At 33.9% G+C, this 23,245-nt stretch overlaps 1 long non-coding RNA gene across 1 annotated transcript in view; it reads left to right on the forward strand.

Annotated features, from left to right (window-relative positions):
* The window catches only part of LOC118152882 (uncharacterized), a 35,575-nt gene extending 15,389 nt beyond the window's left edge, over nt 1-20,186 (forward strand). Inside the window, exons 3-5 of the long non-coding RNA XR_013534825.1 lie at nt 11,176-11,255; nt 17,901-18,040; nt 20,009-20,186. This is a non-coding gene — a long non-coding RNA (uncharacterized LOC118152882). The remainder of the gene's footprint in view (nt 1-11,175; nt 11,256-17,900; nt 18,041-20,008) is intronic.
* The last annotated feature ends 3,059 nt before the right edge of the window (nt 20,187-23,245 follow it).

Here is a 23,245-nt window from a genome sequence, read left to right on the forward strand (position 1 = left end):
TCTTAAAGAAAGTGAAACATTTTTTTTCTTTACTTTTTCCCAAAGGTATATTTATTAGGTGGAAACTTATTGTGGGACATTTACCCATTAGACTCTTCCTTTTGTGTACTGTCTAGATTTTGTTCTATATTTTTTAACTATAGATATGTCAAAATTATGTTTCTGTAATTAAAAAATACTTCTATTGATTCTAGTTTTCCCTTTGATTTCAGTCTGATAATTATTTCTTTTCTTACAAGATTTGCAGTGATTTTAAGCAGATACTTTAAAATATATTTTATATAGATTTTTAGAAGTTTTTAATAGAAGTGTTTGTACAAACAACCTGTCCTGCCAGTATGGGAAACACTTAACCTCCAGAAAATACCATTAAGAATAATTTAGAGAGTTCTTATTAAGAATGCAGATAGGAGACAAGACTAGCTTGCAGCTCCTGCTTGGACACACAGAGCCATTTGTGGAGACTCACATTGTAAAGTTTTGCTCCAAGAACTACGATAGGAACATACCAGGAAAGATGAGAGAATTCTCTGACTTTTTGAAGGAATTGGATTGCTACTGCAGGCTCCCTGACATGTCAAAAAATTGTGAGTCTAGCTGCTTTCTCAGCAAGGAGGCTGGTGGTCTGGGGCAAGTTCTCAGCCCTGGTCACCAGCTGCCTAAAAATAGACTCAGTGCTGTTGGAGGGAAACAGTGGGACTAAGACTGGCCTTTAGGACCATGGGCTGTGTGGGAGCAGGGGGAGGCCTGTGACTGCTGACTTTCCCCCACTTCCCCCACTTCACCTGTATGACTCAGCAGAGGCAGCCATAATCCCCCTGAGATTGTAACTCCATTGACCTGGGAACCATTCTCCCATTCTCCAAAGCAGCTGTGACAATCCCCACCAATAGGCATGCCTATCTCTGCTATCACTTGGTGGGCTTTCTCTAACCATTGTGGTTGCCAATGACAAAGGGCATAATCTCTTCTGAACTCTATGGCCCTGCCCACTGGCTGAGAAACCTGAATACTTAACTAGACTTTACTAAGGCAAGTTTGCATCCTCCCTATAGTACTGCAGCTGATGTGCTCTTGAGAGCACCGCCTTCTGCCTGGAGGTCAACCAACAAAAAACCGGTGCACAAAATAAAAATAAAACCAAGGACCCTCACAGAGTCCATTTCACTCCCCTACTCTCTCTACCAGAGTAGGTACTGGTATCCACAGCTGAAAGATCTGAAGATGTATCACATCAGAGGACTCCCCAGTACAGAGCTCAGTACTGCTGCTTGGTGGCTAGATCCAAAAGAGCAAAAACAATCACTGCAGTTTGGCTTTCAGGAAGCTCCATCCCTAGGGGAAGGGGGAGAATACCACACCAAGGAAGCACCCTGTGGGACAAAAAAGAAATCTGAACAAAAGCTCTTGAGTCCCAGATCTGCCCTCTGACATAGTCTACCTAATGAGAAGAAAATAGAAAAACAGTTCTGATTACGTGACAAAACAAGGTTTTTTAACACACCCAAAAGATTACAGCAGCTCACTAGCAATGGATCCAAACCAAGATGAAATCTCCAAATTGCCAGAAAAAAATTCAGAAGTTGGATTATTAAACTAATCAATAAGTGAAATAATTATTTTGCTTCAGAGTAAAGTGAAGTTGAACTTGAAACCAAAAACATAATACAGGTTACCAATAAAAAGAATCTTCAGTGTAATAGACAGCATAAATAAAAAACAATCACAACTTATAGAAGTCAAGAATACACTTAGAGGAATGCAAAGTATATTGACAAGTCTCAACAATAGAATAGAACAAGCAAGAGAAAGAACTTCAGAGTCTGAAGACAAGGCTTTCAAATTAACTGAATCCATCAAAGATAAAAATAATTTTTTCAAATGAACAAAGCCTGCAAAAAGTTTGGGACTATGCTAAAAGCATCCCAACCTAAGAATACTTCGTGGTCCAGAGGAAGAAGAGAAATCTAAAAGTTTGGAAAACATATTTGAAGGAATAATCAAAGTCAACTTCCTCCAGCCTTGCTAGAGATCTAGACATCCAAATATGAAAAGCTCAAAGAACATCTGGGAAATTCATTGCAAAAAGAGCATTGACTAGGAACATAGTTGTTAGGTTATCCGAAGTTAAGACAAAGGAAATAATCTTAAGAGCTGTGAGGTAAAAGCATCAGGTAACCTATAAGGAAAAACCTACCAGATTAAAAGCAGATTTATCAGCAGATACCCTACAAGCTAGAAGGAATTTGGGGGATCCTATTTTTAGCCTCCTTAAACAAAACAATTACCAGCCAAGAATTTTGTATCCAGTGAAATAAGATTTATAAATGAAGGAAAGATACAGTCTTCCAGACAAACAAAAGCTGAGAGATTTTGCCACTACAAAGCCAGCACTACAAGAACTACTAAAAGAAGCTGTAAGTCTTGAAACAAATCCTCAAAATATGCCAAAATAGAACCTTCTTAAAGCATAAATCTCACCGTACCTATATAATAATAACACAATGAAAAATAAAGAAGCTATTCAGGCAACAAATAGCATGATGAATAGAATAACAGTACCCCACATCTCAATACTAATGTTGAAAACAAACGAATACAGGGACTTTAGTACTTCACTGACAGCACTAGACAGGTTATTAAGATACAAAGTCAACAAAGAAACAATGGACTTAGACTATACCCTACAGCAAATACACTTAATAGATATTTACAGAACATTCTCTCAGTAACTGCAAGGTATACGTTATATCCATCAGTATATGAAACATTCTCCAAGATAAATCATATGATAGGTCACAAATAAGTCTCAGTAAAATTTAAGAAAATCGAACTTATATAAAGTGCTGCCTCAGACCACAGTAAAATAAAACTGGAAATCAACTCCAAAAGAAACCTTCAAAACCATGCAAATACATGAAAATTAAATAAAACTGTCCCTGAATGATTATGGGTGAACAATAAAGTCAAGATGAAAATGAAAAATGTCCTTTAACTAAATGATAATAGTGACACAACCTATCTAAACCTCTGGAATACAGCAAAAGCAGTGCCAAGAGGAAAGTTCATAGGCCTAAATGCCCACATCAAAAGTCTAAAAGGGCACAAATAGACAATCTAAGGTAATACCTTATGGAACTAGAGAAACAAGAACAATACAAATTCAAACAGAGCTAAAGAAAATAAATAATGACTGTAAGAACAGAAATAAATGAACTTGAAACAAACAAAAAAAACTACAGAAGATAAATCAAACAAAAACCTGGTTCTTTGAAATGATAAATAAAATTGATAAACCATTAGTGAGATTAACCAAGAAATGAAGAGAGAAGGTGCAAGTAAGTTCAATTAGAGATGAAACAGGACCTATTACTATTGATACTGCAGAAATACAAATACAAAAGATTATTCAAGTCTACTATGAACATTTTTATGCACATAAAGTAGAAAACCTAGAGGATATAGTTAAATTCTTGAAAATAAACAACCCTCCTAGAATAAACCAGGAAGATATACAAACTCTGAACAGACCAATAACAAGCAGCAAGATTGAAATGGTAATAATAATAAAAAAATACCAATTAAAAAATGTATGGGATCACATGGATTCATAGCTGAATTCAATCAGACATTCAAAGAAGAATTCAAACCAATTCTATTGATACTATACTGCAAGGTAAAGAAAGAAGGAATCCTCCCTCAATCATTCTGTAAAGCCAGTATCACCCGAATACCCAAACCAGAGAAGGACATAACAACAGAAAGAACAACAAAACTACAGACAAATATTCCTAATGAATACAGGGACAAAATAGTAGCTAACCGAATGCAACAGCATTTTGAAAAGATAATCCATCGCAATCAAGTGGGTTTTATACCAAGAATGCAGGGATAGTTTAATATCTGCAAGTCAATAAATGTGATACACAACATAAATAAAATTAAAAACAAAAGTCACATGATTATATCAATAGATGCAGAAAAAGCACTTGACAAAAATACAGCATGTTTTATCATTAAAACCCTCAACAAAATCAGCATAGAAGGGACATACCTTAAGGCAAAAAATACCATCTATGACAAACCCACAGCCAACATTATACTGAATGGGAAAAAGTTGAAAGCATTCCTTCTGAGAACTGGAACAAGGGTAGGATGCCCACTTTCACCACTTCTATTCAACATAGTACTTGAAGTCCTAGCCAGACTAATCAGATGAGACAGATATAAAGGGCATCCAAATTGATAAAGAAGTCAAACTCTTGTTGTCTGCTGATAAGATCATATACCTAGAAAACCATAGACTCATCTAAGAACTCCTAGAACAAATAAATGACTCAGCAAAGTTTCAGAATACAAAATTAATGTACACAAATCAGTAGATTTGCTATACACCAACAGCGACCAAGCTGAGAATCAAATTAAGAACTCAACCCCCTTTACAACAACTGCATAAAAATAAAATACTTAGGAAAATATCTAACTAAGAAGTTGAGATATCTCTTCAAGGAAAACTACAAAACAGTACTGAAAGCAATCACAAATGACACTAACAAATGTAAACACATTCCATGCTCCTCTCATGGGTAGAATCGATATTGTGAAAATGACCATATGCCAAAAGCCATCTACAAATTAAATGCAATGTTCATTAAAATACCACCATCATTCTTCACAGACCATCTGAAAATTTATACAGAACCAAAAAGAGGCTATATAGCCAAAGCAAGACTAAGCAAAAAGAACAAATCTGCAGGTATCACATTACCTGACTTCACATTATACTATAAGGTCATAGTCACTGAAACAGCATGATATAGGTATAAACATAGGCAAATAGATAAATGGAACAGAATTATAACCCCAAAATAAAGCCAAATAGTTACAGCCAACTGATCTTTGACAAAGAGAACAAAACATAAAGTGAGAAAAGGACACCCTATTCAACAAATGATGCAGGGATAATTGGCTAGCCACATGTAGAAGAATGAAGCTGGATACTCATCTCTCACCTTATACAAAAATCAACTCAAGATGCAGCAAAGCCTTAAATCTAAGACCTGAAACCACAAAGCTTCTAGACTATAACATCAGAGAAACCATTGAAGACATTGTTTTTGCCAAAGAATTTATAACTAAGAACCCAAAAGCAAATGCCACAAAAACAAATATATTACAAATAAATGTGACTTAATTAACCAAAAAGCTTTTGCCCAAAAAGAGGAATAATTAGCAGGATTAACAGACAACCCAGAGAACGGAGAGAAATCTTCACAATCTATACATCCAACAAAGGACTAATATCCAGAATGTACAAAGAACTCAAACAAATCAGTGAGAAATAAAAACAGGCCGGGCGCGGTGGCTCACGCCTGTAATCCCAGCACTTTGGGTGGCCGAGGCAGGTGGATCACGAGGTCAACAGATCGAGACCATCCTGGTCAACATGGTGAAACCCCGTCTCTACTAAAAATACAAAAAATTAGCTGGGCATGGTGGCGCGTGCCTGTAATCCCAGCTACTCGGGAGGCTGAGACAGGAGAATTGCCTGATCCCAGGAGGCGAAGATTGCGGTGAGCCGAGATCGCATCATTGCACTCCAGCCTGGGTAACAAGAGCGAAACGCCGTCTCAAAAACAAAAAAAGAGAGAAATAAAAACAATCTCACCAAAACATGGGCTAAGGACATGAATAGACAATTCTCAAAACAAGATATACAAATGGCTAGCAAAAGTATGGAAAAATGATCAACATCTCTATCAGAAACATGCAAATCAAGTCCACAATGTGCTACTTAATCCTACAAGAATGACCAAAATAAAAAAGATATAAAACAAATAGATGGTGTGGATGTGGTATAAATGAAACATTTTTACTCTGTGGGAATGTAAACTAGTACAACCACTGAGGAAAACAGTGTGGAGATTCCTTAAAGAACTAAAAGCAGATTTACCATTTGATCCAGCAATCCCACTACTAGGTGTCTACTCAGAGGAAAAGAAGTCAGTATATGAAAAAGATACTTCCACACATATGTTTGTAGCAGCAAAATTTGCAATTGCAAAAAATATGGAACCAGCCCATTATCCATCAATCAACAAGTGGATAAAAAAAATGTGATATATGGAATACTAAGCAGCCATAAAAAGGAATGAAATGAAATGATGGGCACCTAAATCTCAGAAATCACTATTAAAGTACTTATTCACATAAGTAGACATCAAACACCTATTGAAATAAAAAGTCAATTTAAAACACGAAGAGAGAAAAGGGAAGAAAAAATAAAAACCCTCATTCACATTTAGCTGAAGTGGATGGCTGAACAATGAACTATTCCACCTAGGCTTTTACACATGTAAGAAAGCAGAAAAAAGATTTGAAAAAATAACTTAGATAAAAATTGACATTATTTAAAAGACCGAACTATTTTCTATGATTTCCTTTTATTCTAGCAAGAGTTTTCTATATGTTTGGTTTTGCTTTAAGATTGGATGCCTTTTCAAAGAACTTATCCTATGTGTTTGTGCATAATGCATATAGTGTAGATTCTTTCTTAAAGTGTGTCCATTCTTAAAACACACACACCCATGTGCATTTATAACAACTGACACTAAGAGAAGCTGATTACTAATAATAAACCTTATTGTTTACTCTTTACCAAATGTCTAATAATCATCAAATATCCATTTAAGTTATAAACAAACAAAAGTGATTTCAGAGCTAAGTTTGATGCCAGAAAAGAGGAATGTTTACCAGTATTTGGTAAAACTGGTTTTATCTATGAGATGCTGATACATGCAAACTGAACTCCATTTGTAATTTATTTAAAGTAATACCCTATTCTTTTTTATTAGACCACTGATGAGCTCTCCCCTTTCTTCAGATGAGAACTATTTAGATTGTTTCTGGAATGGGTTTTTTTTTAATAGATGTGAATAGCATCAATGTAATGATGGGTCATTGAGCCCCATATTTCTGTCTCTAGGGTGGTAAAATGACACAAAGTGTGAACCAAAAGTCACCTGTAGATGACATTGGGTGGATAAAAACACATTTAATTTGCATAGAAAAATAGAGAATGACAAAAGAATTAAAATTGATGGATAAAATTTTATTTAAAATAAGTTCTAAATGTTAGTTAAATATACACTAGTTAAGAATGATTTTAAACTAGTTTATTTTAAAATGGGTATATTTTGCAAAAATGGGATGCTTGTGTTTTCAGTGTTTTATCTGAATAATTTAATGGTTTACATAACTTTCTGTGAATGAGGGAAAAGCAGGTTTTTTTAATCTGAGTATTCTCAGGGTTATCTGGGCATTCTCATTTCCTACATTACTTTTTCTGAATGAAGGCAGGCAAAATATAGAGAAAAGATTGAGTATCTATATCATCCAACATTTTAAATGGAAAACATTAGCCCTTTGTTACAAATATCTAGGCTGAATAAGGACTCAAACACAGCTCTTCCAACTCAGTACACAATGCTATCTTTGAGGCTTGAAGGCTATATGGCTATATTCATAACAGATTCTCAGTCTCACAATTAAACTAAAATCTAGGTTTGAAGAGATTAATACTATTTAGCGTGCCAAGTTGGGTTATAGCACGGTAGCCACATAGTTATTTATTTTTTCCATTTTGATTTTAGACCTGCAGTGTACTCCCAGATCCCAAGTGAGTTGGAAATATTGCAAGGATTATTTCAGAATACTTTGTGTGGCTTTGCTATTATTTATGTTAAAAGTAAACAGGATTCTCTGTTCAATCGACACTGAAGGGCAAAGATGAATGATACATTATTGTCCCTCTGTTCTTGCATTTTGAGACAATTTTTATTGAAGTTTACAAGAGTTAGGAAAGGATGGTTTCTTCTGGTGAAACAACATCCAGCAGTCCAGACTGAAGCTACAAAGAGAGCAACAACAGCTCTAGCTGCTGAGAGTCCTGCTTCTACTCTCACATTTGCCCATTGACTACTCTGTATTACTGGTTTATCTTATTTGTACAGACCCTACATATCTAGAATGTTCCTTTTAAAATGCAAATAAAATACCTAAATGGGAGTGTCACTGACTTTATTATCATTCATTAACACCATAACAGGTATTATTTTATCACATTAGTTTGCTTCAGAGAGTTGAGCTGCAGGAAAATGGGACTGAATTCAGTTATGTTTTGAAAATGAAGGTGCTGGATAGCAAGATAGCAGAGCTTCCAGCAAATTTACATAGAAAATCTTTATTAATACAATAAAAGATGTCTAATGTCTATTAAATTATATAGTGGCAAAAGTGTTAGAGAATTCAGGGACATGATAATATTATCAATTACAAATTGTACTAGAGAAACCTACTCCTAATTGGTAGAAATCACAGAAGCTGATCATTTCCCAGGGAATGACCTTGTATGCTTTTACCTAAAGGAACTATTTAAATTTTTATTTGAGAAAAATAAATGAACATATAGAAGAATGGTCTAAAATATGTTTTTTTAAAAAATATTACTGTCAGAGAATGTAGGCTTGTAAGAGAGCTTGGATTTTAATTTTAGAAAGAAACTCTAGTTTCCTTGGAGACAGTGTTTATATTACTACAACAGTGTTTCTATACATATGTATCTGATATTGACTTCCATGATCTCTTCTATAATTTTCACTGAGTCCCAGGTTTATATTTAACCTTATGATATCTTCATGCATATCTCCTATAGATATCTCAAACTTAAACTTTTTTTTATTGCATTTTAGGTTTTGGGGTACATGTGCAGAACATGCAAGAGAGTTGCATAGGTACACACGTGGCAGTGGCATAAGTCATCATTTCCCCTCTCCAGTTGCAAAGCTCTTCCTTCTTTGTAAATGAATTAATCCTCTAGCAACCACTAGAGGATGCAAGCTAGAATCTTGAAAGTCTTACTTTATTTCTTCTCTCATCTCATTATGTACTTACTTTGGTATTTACTTTTGAAACTTCCCAATCTTTCTCTTTTTCTCTAAAAATCACCAAAATTCAGACTATTCTATTATCCAGTCAAAATTTCTGCTGTAGTTGTATAACCAATCTCTCTAATACAAGGTTTATTTTCAGTGCTGTATTAGCAGTCATGCTGAAAAAATAAACTAACCATTGCTATTTGGAATAGTTTGTTATGTAACAATAAATAACTAATACATAAAATTTAGAACTTCTTGAAAGAGAGAAAAAATATATAAAAGACACCTTGTTTTAAACTAAATCCCTAGTCCCCTCTCTTTGATGGTATTAAACAAAATAGAAACTCCGTTTCTCAGATGTATGTAGAATTAAAAGAAACAAGCAAAACAAATAATTAACCTAACTATAAAAATGTGTAACTTAAACTAGAGGAAAGTGGGAATGGCTTGAGGAAGGAAAATGAGATATGCAAAAAATTGATTCATGTTAAATGAAAGAAAAATGTTTTTTTTTACAAACAAAACTGCCTACTAAAGGATATACATCTTATGAAATAAAATAATTATTTTTGTTCACTGAACACTATGATGAAGTTACAGATGCAGAAGTAATTTTGTAGTTGACTTTGAAAATTGGACTGTTTTGAAAAGTAGAAGAAAAGGATTAGATATTTACTGAGGTAATCATAAGAATAATTGTGCTGAAGTTAAGGAGGATAGGGAGGAAGAAATAGAAAAAGAGAGAAAAAAATCCCAGAGAAGGGTAATGGTAGTGGCACTGGATGGCTTGTTCATACCACTTTTTAAATATTTTGAGATTTTTTTAAATGTATGTACAAATCACAGAAAGTACTGATTCCACTTTTGTGAGTTAGTGTAAATATAGAGAGCACCTTTTCAGTAAAAATAAAATTAATAAGCTTAAATAATTTAGATGAAGATGGAACTCTGAGCTAGAGGTCACTGTAAAAAAAGACAACCTCAGGAATTTAAAGACATGCTAGGGAGAATATTAAACTTTCCCCTAATAGAACAGTGAAATTTTGAGCTGATGTTGTCTAGATCTTTAAGGTAGGTAGGGTCCAGATGAAATATCAGTTATCTATACCAACATGAGCTTAGTATAATGAATCATGAAACTGTACTTATGTTAAATAATTACATTTTAAATTAGTCACAACTATCCAGGATATGAGAAATTATTTCAGGTATTTTGCATAAAAGGACTATAATGCAGAGGTTTGATTACGTAGATGATGGAGAAGCCAAATATTCCACAGTAGTACATCACTACCAATAATAATTAGGAGGGATAAATTAAGAGAAGGTTTAATCTAAGCCAGGAGATAGTATTAACAGGCAGAAGCTATAATCATGTGAACATGTCCTGAAAAAGTGGGAGCTATAAAGGATACCCAGATTCTGGACACTGCCCAATCTAAAGAGAAAGGGTGACGGAGAAAGAAATGACCTGTCTTTTCTTTAATTAATGTTTATCTGTGCCTACCCTTGTCCAAAATCACCCAGAAGCAGATAACAAGGTTGCCCACAATATACAAGATTAACACTTTGGTTACACAGAGCACAGTAAGAAAAGAACAAATAATTGGTCAAACACACTCAGGATGGGCATAGTTTATATATAAGGGAGACCAAATTTTTAAATAACTTGATAAAAAGAATGAATATAGGGATATTAACTAACAATGAAGATAAAATTGCCAGCAAACAATTTTGATACATACTCTGATTTCAGAGCTTCATTAGGATGCTGGTATCATTGAGACAATTAAATTTCAGAACCCAGTTAATTTTATATAGGCACCCACTTCAGCTCAGATAGCACATCACTGCCATATCCACAATATTTAAACTGATCTGGGGGCAATCCATCTTTTAATTCTGACTCATGGAAGGCTTCTAGTTTTCCAGCAACACCAGGTTGAACTGCACTGGTGAGTCATATCTCCCATTCCAAGATCTCTTTATTTTCAACACTGTATCTCAGGGACAGGAAAATAGAGTCAGATTTTTGAAATAGCTGAAGATTGATGACTGCAGAGAACTCTATTTCCTCTTATAAGAGGTTTTAAGGGAATAACCAGTTACTAGCAGGTTTAATGCTTAGCAAAGTCCAAGTGTTCTCTACAGCTCATGTCCTTTGTGTCCTCTATAAGAACATAGGAAGGCAATTTTCAGAAGCAAAGATTTGTTGGTATCTTCTGCCCTCACTTTTTAGGTCAAGACAGTCACCACAACCCGAGCTGCCATTTTCATTTTCTGCCATGGATATCTGACAGTCCTTCACATTCAAGAAAAGTAAGTTTCATTGAAATAAAAAGTTATAGGATTATTAGAAATATTTATACTTATTTTTGTTTTTGGGGTGCCACTAAACACTTAAAAGTCATAAATTGATAAGACAATCCCTCAGCTCCTTTAATTATCTATTAGTTCTCAAAACAATTTTCCCAAAGTGTGAAAGTTTCTGTAAAAAAAAAAAAAAAAAGGCAGCATAAAAACTCTTTCAGCCAGAGATAACCTATGAATTGATAGTATATGAGTCACTTTCCTTTGCTTTTCTGTAATAGTTACACATAGACCTAAGCTTCTGTAATTGGCTTATTTCATTATTTGGAGTACATAAGATTGTATATAAGAAATCCTGATGAAAAATACAGCTCTTGGGCTTGGATATTATTCTTTGAAAACCCAAAGATTTTTCTAAGTTGGTAATAAATGAACCATATCTTATTTATTCTTGAGGAAACTTCTTTTCCAGCATCCGAGGTAAAGACTTCCCAATTTTTGACCTGCCACTGTAAGGTTTAAATTTGGTTTTCCTCAAAACTGATAGATATCAGAAATTATACCTAAAGTGTTAAAGATTCTGAGCTACATAGTACTAGGTGTCAAAATGTTATAGTGACATCTCTGTACCAAGTGAGAGTCTGAGAGTCCATTAAAAAGGTCACCCAGTTCTGTTCTCATAGGTATTTTTCACTGAATTCAGTAAAGACAGGCTCAATAAAAGGGAAAAAGAACCAAAACTGTTCCTGAGAATGACCTGACAAAAGTGAGATCACCAAAGAAAATGATTTAGAACTGTACCACAGAGACACACAAAGTAGTACCAGAGACCAACTCACTAAGTTTACCATAGAGAACTATGGTTATTTGTTTTTAAAAGATATCCTGAAATGGGTAAGTCAAAGTTTCACATGCAGAAATATGTCCAAATTAAAATACGCCCGTCTTCCTGAATAGTCTGGCCCATTCATTAAAAAAAAAAAAAGTGTTTGTCAAAGAATATAGAACAGGAATAAAATATCCTCATGACAATTATTTAATTCATAACCAGATTTGTAGTAATTCAATGTATTTTATAGTTAAAATATATTATTAATTTTGCATAATACAAATGAAATTGGATTTAAAGATAAGTTCCTGAATGACATTGAAAACACATTATTAGAAAAATTCCAAATAATTTATAAAGAATTCTAAATAATTTATTTAAATACTTTCCCATCAAGCAGATACAGTATAACTGCTTGCCCTTAAGTATGAGATGCATATAGTGACTTCCTTAGCAAGAATAGAGTATAAAAATGAGGGGAAAAATAACATCTGTACTATCAAGATACCTGGAATATACTGCTTTAGTGAGTTAATCAAGGTTAACATCATTAATAAGTTAATGTTTCTTCTATATATACCCAATTATAAATATATGTTGATAGTGTACCCCCTTGAAACGGCACAATAAAATACCACTTTACCTCTTTATTTTTCCTGAAAGAGATAAACCCTCAATAGTCATGAGAAAAACATCAGTAAAACTCAGACTTAAGGATTTTTCATAAAATATCTCATCATGTTCCTCAGAACTTTTTAAATAGGCCAAGTTTGTTTTATTGTACTTTGCTTATATTGTATTTTGTTTTGTTTTGTTTTACAAATTGAAGGGTTGTGGTAACTACATTCAGCAAGATGTGACTGAATTGCTGCAATCTCATGATCAAACTTGAACAGATGAGAGTTGCTTTTTATGGATGAGCAAATAACATGGTTTCTTGAGATGTAATCTATTCCTGGTGAAGATGCTGTGAACAGCATTGAAATCACAGGGATTTAGCATATTACATAAACTTAGTTGAGAAAGCCGGGTTTGACAGGATTGACTCTAATTCTGAAAGAAGTTCATTAGTGTCATTTTTCCAACACCATGTGCTCCCATCATGTCTCTGTGTCACATTTTCGTAATTCTTACCATAATTCAGACTTTTTCATTATTATATCTGTTAAGGTAATTAGTGATCTTTGGTGTTACTACCATTGTAATTGTTTTACAAACAATACAAACCGTGCCCACACAAGATGGGAAACTTAATAAATGTATGTGTTCTGACTGCTCCACTCACTGGCCATTCCCTCTTTCCACCCCCTCTCTTTAGCCACTCTATTCTTTGAGAAACAGCAATACTGAAATTAGGCTAATTAGTAACTCTATAATGGCCTTTAAATTTTCAAGTGAAAGGAAGAGTAGCACATCTTCCACTTTAAAATCGAAAGCTAGAAATAATTATGCTTAGTAAGGAAGACAGGTTGAAAGCTAGGCCTCTTGCACCAGTTGATCAAGTTATGAATACAAAGGGAAAGTTCTTGAGGGAGATTAAAAGTGCTATTTCAGTGAACATGCGAATGATAAAAATAGTCTTATGGCTGATATGGGGAAACTTTAAGTGACCTGGATAGAAAATAAAACCAGCTAAACAGCATGGTATTGGTACCAAAACAGAGATATAGACCAACGGAACAGAACAGAGGCCTCAGAGACAATGCTCCACATCTACAACCATCTGATCTTTGACAAACCTGACAAAAACAAGCAATGGGGAAAGAATTCCTTGTTTAATAAATGGTGCTGGGAAAACTGGCTAGCCATGTGCAGAAAGCAGAAACTGGACCCCTTCCTGAGACCTTAAACTAAAATTAACTCCAGATGGATTAAAGACTTAAACATAAGACTTAACACCATAAAAACCCTAGAAGAAAGCCTAGACAAAACCGTTGAGGACATAGGCATAGGCAAGGACTTCATGACTAAAACACCAAAAGCATTGGCAACAAAAGCCAAAATAGACAAATGAGATGTAACTCAACTCCAGAGCTTCTGCACAGCAAAAGAAACAATCATTAGAGTGAATAGGCAACCAACAGAATGAAAAAAACATTTTTGGAATCTACCTATCTGACAAAGAGCTAATATCCAGAATCTACAAAGAACTAAAACAGATTTACAAGAAAAAAAAATGAACAAGCCCATTCAAAAATGGGCAAAGGATATGAACAGACACTTTACAAAAGAAGACATACATGAGGCCAACATGAAAAAATGCTCATCATCACTGGTCATTAGAGAAATACAAATCAAAACTACATTGAGATACCATCTCATGCCAGTTAGAATGGCGATCATTAAAAAATCTGGAGACAACAGATGCTGGAGAGGATGTGGAGAAAAAGAAACACTTTTACACTGTTGGTGGGAGTGTAAACTAGTTCAACCATTGTGGAAGACAGTGTGGCGATTCCTCAAGCACTTAGAAATAGAAATTCCATTTGACCCAGCAATCCCATTACTGGGTATATATGCCAAGGATTATAAATCATTCTATTATAAGGATACAGGTACACAAATGTTCATTGTGACACTGTTTACAATAGCAAAGACTTGGAACCAACCCAAACACCCACTGATGATAGACTGGACAGGGAAAATGTGGCACATATACACCGTGGAGTACTATGTAGCCATAAAAAAGGCTTTGTGTCCTTTTTTTTGTCCTTTGCAGGGACACAGATAAAGCTGGAAACCATCATTCTCAGCAAACTGACACAAGAACAGAAAATCAAACACCACATGTTCTCACTTATAGACAGGTGTTGAACAATGAGAACACATGGACACAGGGAGGGGAGCATCACACACTGGGGTGCAACTGGGGAGGGACAGCAGGGAGTGGGGAGTTGGGGAGGGATAGCATGGGGAGAAATGCCAGATATAGGTGATGGGGAGGAAGGCAGCAAACCACAGTGCCATGTGTGTACCTATGCAACAATCTTACATGTTCTTCATATGTACCCCAAAACCTAAAATGCAATAAAATATATATTAAAAATAAAACAAGCTAAAACATTTATCCAAGCCAAAGATTAATCCACAGCAAGGACCTCTCTTCAATTCAGTGAAGACAGAGAGATGTGGAAAGTTATGGAAGAAAAGTTTGAAACTTACAGACTTTTTAAAATGAGGTTTAAGGAAAGGAGTCATTCCTATAACATAAAACTGCAAACTAAAGCAGCAAGTGCTGATGGAGAAGATGCAGCAGGTTATCCAGAAGATCTAACTATGATAATTAATGATGATGACTAAGCTGAACAGTGGATTTTCAATGGAGACAAAACAGTTTTATATGGAAAGAAGATCCAAATAGGACTTTCTTAGCTAGAGAGCAGAAGTCAATCTCTGGTTTCACAGCTTCAAAGGACAGACTGACTTTCTGGTTAAAGGCTAATGTAGCTGGTGACAATAAGCTGAAACCATATGTCATTTACTATTTTGAAGATCCTAGGCCTCTTATAAATTAAGCTCAATCTACTCTGCCTGTCCTCTAGAAATGGAAGAAAAAAGCCTCAATGATAGCACATCTGTTTACAGCATGATTTACTGAATATGTTAAGCCCCCTCTTGAGACATACTGCTCAGAAAAAGATTTGTTTCAAAAGATTACTACTTATAGATAATACACCTGGTAACTCAAGGGTTCTAATAGAGATATACAAGGACACTTATATTGTTTTCATGCCTGCTAACAAAATATACTCCTGCAGCCAATGGATGGAGGATTAATTTTTAATTTCAAGTCTTATTATTTAAGAAATAAATTTTATAAGGCTACAGATGCAATAGATCATAATTTTTCTGAGGGATCCGGGCAAAGCAAATTAAACATCTTCTGGAAAAGATTCACCACTCTAAATTCCATTAAGAACATTAGTGTTTCATGGTAGGAGGTCAACATATTAACATTAATAGGAGTTTGGAAAAAGTTGATTCCAAGTCTCATGGATGATACTGAGGATCCAAGACTTGAGTGGAGGGAGTAACTTCAGATGTGGTAGAAACAGCGAGAGAACTAGAAGTGGAAGTGGAGCTGAGAGATGTGACTGAATTGCTGCAGTCTCATGATCAAACTTGAAGAGATGAGAGCTGCTTTTTATGGATGAGCAAATAACATGGTTTCTTGAGATGTAATCTATTCCTAGTGAAGATGTTGTGAACAGCATTGAAATCACAGGGATTTAGCATATTACATAAACTTAGTTGAGAAAGCAGTGTCAGGATATGAGAGGACTGACTCTAATTTTGAAAGTTCTACTGTGGGTAAAATGCTATCAAATAGCATCACATGCCACAGAAAAATCTTTAATGAAAAGAAGTTAATTGATGTATCTAACTTTAATGTTGTCTTATTTTAAGTAATTGCCAAAGATACCCCAACCTTCAGTAACCACCACCTTTATCAGTCAGCAAAAGTGAATATTGGGGCAAGATTCTCCAACAGCACAAAGATCATAACTTGTGGGAGAGTCAGATAATCATTACAATTTTTTAGCAATAAAGTTTATATTAAGAGATACACATTGATTTTAGGCATAATGTTATTTTACACTTAACATTACAGTATAGTGTAAGTATAAATTGTACATGTGCTGGGAAACCAGATAATTTCTGTGATTCACCTTATAGAGGTTGTCTGGAACTGAACTTAACAATACCTATAAGGTATGCCTGTATTATCAAAATCAAGGAAAGTCTGAGAAACCTCACAGTCTATACGAACTCAAGGAGATACAAACACTAAATGTAAAATAATGTCCCATATAGGACCCTATAAAAGAAAAATAACATGCCACAAAAACTATAAAAATATGAAAACTGTATGGACTTTTCTTAATAATAATGTATCAATATCAGTTCATTAGTTGCAACAGATGTATCATAGAATAATGAGGAAACAAGGTGTGAAATTGAAGGGAAGACTATATTCTTGCAACTCTTGTATAAACTTAAAACTATTATTGCATGAAGAGTTCATTTTTTAAAAAACTTAGATTAGTAAAATAGAATTAAAATGATAGTAAACTCCCTGAAAAATAAGAACAATGATAGCTACGACTGACATGATTGTTTTTTGAGTGATCAATCCACTCAGATATTCCAATTTAATTTAATTCCAAACACTAAATTTGGAATTTAATGTTTGCTTAAAGGAAGCACCCTTAAAAGTAAAACATTGCCCAGAACTAAATGGGTAAAGTTAAAATTTAAATTATGATACACATATAACATATATGGAATCAAACTGCAGCCTTACCTAAATTAATATAGAGCACCGCCACCTCCCTTCTTGCCATTTCCAACACTAGCCCAACACTAAGCACACTGGCAAATCATACTGCGTTTACAGAGATTGTCTTGTGGTGGGAGTGGGGGAATAAAGAAAAAAATACATTGTATCTCATAAAGGAAACATTATAAAAATTCTCTTTAAACCTTGTTTTCTTTTTAATTAACAAAAGGTATAGAAGGTATGTCTAGTTTTATTATCATACTCTCCAGAATCTTTTTCTTTTTCTTTTTTGAAGACCACAAGGGTGCAGCTTTATTTCACTTTTAGTTTATCTAGAGCCTATTGTTTTTGTACCTAATTTAGAGCTTTCTTGATTTCTTTAACATATATCCTCATATATCAATATCCTGGAACAACTTGGAAATGTTCCTTTAGATTTTTCTTTTTTGAAAGGAAAAAATAAGTATTACAGATAACTTTTTTAACTTCCTTTTTTTGTTTTCTCTGCCACACATAACATATATTATATTCAATTTTTTTCCAGGATTAAAAGAAAAACTTTGTTTCCAACCATTTTTATTGTGCAGGAGTATTATCTGACAACACAAGTTTTTTTGAAATAGAACTACATGACACATATTAAGAAATTTATGAAGGAAAAACTACAAGAAAATATACTAGAAGGTACTGTTGGAATATAAAATAAGGTATCCTGTGCTAAATCTCTGTCTTTGGTGTTTTCAAAGATTGAGACTGAATCCAGATTTCTATCAAGATTCATAAAATTTATCATGATGTTGTTTAATTCACTACTGCTGTATAGTATATTGTTCCTGGTCAATTTTTAGAAACATCTGAGGTGATAAAAGTTAAAAGAATCATGAAGAAAACTGGAAATGCTGACTTGTAGGAGATAATATCCTTAAATTGATATACTATGAAAAAAATGTTTCACTGTCTTCTTCGCTGCTATGCAATCTATTTCTAGTACAGTGTTAACAAAGTTTTTTCTTACAAGCATTATACTTTTTAAACAAATTTACTAATTATGGATGTACTAATTAATATTTTATTTATTATTCTAGGTACAGTATTTCATTACTATACAATAAAGGGTATATTTTCTTTTATTTTTAGGTGGTTAATAAAATAATTCACACAAGATTGTGGCTAATCAAATTACTGTAGTCAAGAAATCAGAATTGCAGATAACAGCTCTTGGAAGTCCACCTCCAAGTATGGAGGGTGTTCATGCATGAGTTTAGAGAAATTTTTGTGAATTGACCAGTCACATAAATTGGTTTCTACTATAGTTGAGGACATGACTTTCTATATAAATTGCAGGGCATAATACAAACTAAAGACAAAAGACTGCTCATTAAAAATGTATTCAAAACTTTAAAATGGTACCAAAAGAGCATGAAACCAAGAGCAGGGATCTTCTGAGCATTGAGTCCTGTGCAAATGTAAAAAATCATGAAGCTGGCCCCGCAGAGGGGTAGTGAGAATTAGGGAATAATACTCTTTTCCTTTGGTACCTTACTGATTCCCTGTTTTAGGTATGAATCCACAATCTTAAAGTATTTTCTCTTCTTGGCATACGTTTGCATGCACTATCTCTCCTTTTAAGCTTTTCTGCTTTCTCTTTTATTTATTTAATTTATAAACCTTGAAATAAGGGTTCAGGGTAAAAAAAAGACAAAGTAAATAATTTATTTGTAACCCATCATACACATCTAACCACAGAATAACAAGATGAAAGATACCAATTCTGAACATTCCCCAAATTTACCAGTTAATTTCTGGGAGAGCTTTATCTTCCACTCAAATTTAGTCAAGAGAGAAGGTTACTTTGGCTTAATGAAATGTCTCATCTCCAAGGTAATGTCCAGTCTCATATCAGCCAACATAAAATCACCAGGGTATATTAAGGATGAGCTTGATATATATTTTTTTCACTCAAATACCTATCAGCTTTGCAATGCAATATTTTCTCTCAAAGACAAGGGAGACATCCATGTTAAATAAAAAAAAAAGAATTTAGAACAATCTATTTTGTATTGTTACATACTTAGACAGTTGGAATTAATATATGCCTTATTTTAATCCACCATAAAATAGTTTGAAAATGAAGGGAGTAAAAGAAAGAGGAACATCAATCCAGGATATAAAACCCAAGGACAACTTCGAACAATGCATTTTTAGTGCTGTGAATGTTTTAGTTATGATAGCTAAGGAGAGAAAACATATTAAAGAACATTGAAGAGAGGAGTTACAAAGAAGTACAGTCTGAGCGGAGTCAGAGGGAAATATAATTTGATAGAGAAAAGAAGACAATGGCATTAAAACACTTATATATGAGCAAGTTGCTAGAGAGGACAGCTGGCAGAGGAGATTCTCTGGGTTCAATATGAAATTTTTCCACTTATAATTATTTCACCTTAGGGAAGTTATTCATTTTTAATATGCTCACAAATAAACAAGTAGAATAATAATTTCATATGATTTCTTTCAGAGGGAGTAAACAGAGATCCTTTTAATAATTATGAAGTGACAATAGGTGTGAAATTTAGATGAACAGATATCTGGTGACCACATTTAATGAGCAAAATGTTGAAGTTAAAAGAATTTATTTCTGTTTTATCCCTTCAGTTTTCAGTATTCTCATCCCAATAGATGACAAAAGGTCTGGGACAAGATGACACATGGCAATTCTGTCTCTGTGATCTGACCATCAGGAAAAGAACTCTTAATAATCCAGGCTAACCTTTGCTGCAGTCAAATATACCCAATTTCCTCCTTCAGTGGTATATCAGACATCAGCTTTCTTTGAGGTAATCTTCATAGAGATACTGAGAGAAATCTTTATAATCAAAATTACTTAATAAAATAGTTCTGTGGTTATAGTGCAGGTTTAACAAGGGACATACAAGTCATAACGTCTTAATTTCAAATATCAAAAATCCATAAGAGGTTAAGATATGAAAATTGAAGGATAGAAAATGTGGTCTTATTAGTGCTATAAGATGTCCTTAAACTCCTTAAATAATGGTACCAGGAAGTATACTTTGTTTCTTCATTTATCTCTTAAAGCTTGGTCTTAAGCCCCAGAGGCTAAAGGCCTGAATTTCAATTCATATTTGTTTCATAATACCTGTGACCCCTCAAGAACCAGCCACTAAACTGTGAGAAACTACTATTTCCTACATGGTGAAATAAGATTATTTTCTTAAATATGGCACAAGGTTTTATGAGAACTGCAGAAACATTGCTTAGCATCATGCATGACATATACTAAATATTCTGCCAATGCCACTTAGCTATCCTTGATGTTATATGATTAAATTGTGGGTATTTTATAAATATGCAGTCTCCTAATACATAGTTGTAAACATGTGTAAAGGTGTCTAGTGAGCAATTAATAGATGCTTTTTTATCATATTTCATTCTTACCTTCATGATTTGTATAATAGATTCAGAGAATGAAACACAACTCTGGGATTTGTACTTTTTAAAGGAAACAATTAAATCCCAGATCTAAATGTACATAACCATGATAAGTAAATCTCTAAATAAGACAATATGGATCAACATTATAAACTTTCTCTTTTTAAGATACAAATAACAATAATAGTGTGGGTTATGTCTTCATAAATTATATACACTCCCAGTTATTTGTGTCAAACTTCTCTTGTGCCTGATGGTTTCCAATTCAAAACAGGGTAATATTTTTCCAGTTTTCAAAGGAAGTTCTGATTTGTCAGTACATAGAACTTACCCATCTGCAGACATACATATTGACAGAATTTAAGTTAACAACTAAATTTTTTTTCATCCTGGGTGGCAATTTATGTTTCTTTAAAACTAAGTCTTTAATGTCCTTTTCATTTTCCTATAGCAAAGATTCCATCATACCAAACCAAAAACAAATAGTATGTCTATAAAAAAAATGTAAGAAATCACTACTCCAAGCTATATACTAGGTTGTCAAACATTATTCTTATAAAATCTATAAACACATTGGCCAATATTTACTTGTTTTTTTAATAATAATGTAAAAGCAATAGTCGTCAAAAGTGGGGACTTTGGAGCCAGAATAATCTGGATTAGTTCTCATCTCCATTTCTTATTTGATGCATTCTCTAACAAGTCTCAAAATTTCTTGTGTCACTTTTCTCAGCTTAAAATGGGGATAATTATATATATATATATATATATATATATATATATATATATGTTTTAAGAGCATATGTAAATTATAATAACTGTAGTAATTAAATATTAGCATAACAACAGCTTATACCTCTCAAGTAAGTAGTAAACACTAGGTGGTTGTACTAAATATTAAATTGTGGTTGTCAAACTAATATTCTTAATAATGCATACTTCATTGTGTTCTACAGATATTGATTAAAAGAATATTTGAAAATTTTAAATTTTGACTTCTGACATATTAAAATATTCTAAAATATAGAGTTTCTGGGTTCATGAGACTATAGAAACCATATGTGAATTTGTTTAAGTTCTTTGTAGATTCTGGATATTAGCCCTTTGTCAGATGGGTAGATTGCAAAATTTTTTTCCCATTCTGTTGGTTGCCAGTTCACTGTAATGATAGTTTCTTTTGCTGTGCAGAAGCTCTTTAGCTTAATTGGATCCCATTTGTCTGTTTAGGATTTTGTTGCCAATGCTTTTGGTGTTTTAGTCATGAAGTTCTTGCCTATACCTATGTCCTGAATGGTATTGCCTAGGTTTTTTTCTAGAGTTTTTATGGTGTTAGGTCTTATGTTTAAATCTTTAATCCATCGCAATTAATTTTTGTATAAAGTGTAAGAAAGGGGTCCAGTTTCATCTTTCTGCATATGGCTAGCCAGTTTTCTCAACACCAAAACAAACAACCACATCGAAAAGTGGGCAAAAGATATGAACAGACACTTTTCAAAAGAAGACATTTATGCAGCCAACAAACATATTAAAAAAAAGCTCATTATCACTGGTCATTAGAGAACTACAAATCAAAACCACATTGAGATACGACCTCATGCCACTTAGAATGGTAATCATTAAAAAACCTGGAGACTACAGATGCTGGAGAGAATGTGGAAAAATATGAATACTTTTACACTGTTGGTAAGAGTGTAAATTAGTTCAACCATTGTGGAAGACAGTGTGGTGATTGATTCCTCAAGAATCTAGAAATAGAAATACCATTTGACCCAGCAATCACATTACTGGGTATATATCCAAAGGATTATAAATCGATCTATATAAAGACACATGCACACGAGTGTTCATTGCAGCAGTGTTTACAGCAAAGATATGGACCCAACCCAAATGCCTATGAATGCTGGACTGGATAAAGAAAATGTGGCATATATACACCATGAAATATTATGCAGCCATAAAATGGGATGAACTCATATCCTTTGCAGGGACATGGATGAAGGTGGAAACCATCATTCTCAGCAAACTGACGCAAGAACAGAAAAACAAACACAACATGTTCTCACTCATAAGCTGGTGTTAAACAATGAGAATACATGGACACAGAGAGGGGCATATCACACATCAGGGCCTTTGGTGGGTAGGGGGCCTAAGGAAGGGATATTAGTGGTTGGGGGAACTGGGGAGGGATAACATTAGGAGAAATATCTAATGTAGGTGATGGAGGAATGGATGTATCTAACTAAAACGGCACATGTATACCTATGTAACAATCCTGCAGGATCTTCACATGTACCCCAGAACTTAAAGTATAATAAAATAAAATAAAAACAGAAACCATATGTAAAAATAAAGTAACATCAGCATTCTATAGACATTTTCTTCTAATATCCTAGAATAAAAAAGGTTCCTTATCGGTTAGTTTTATTTCATTTTACTCAGCTA

The sequence above is a fragment of the Callithrix jacchus genome, chromosome 4 (assembly GCF_049354715.1).
Source record: "Callithrix jacchus isolate 240 chromosome 4, calJac240_pri, whole genome shotgun sequence".
Classification (NCBI taxonomy): Eukaryota; Metazoa; Chordata; class Mammalia; order Primates; family Cebidae; genus Callithrix; species Callithrix jacchus.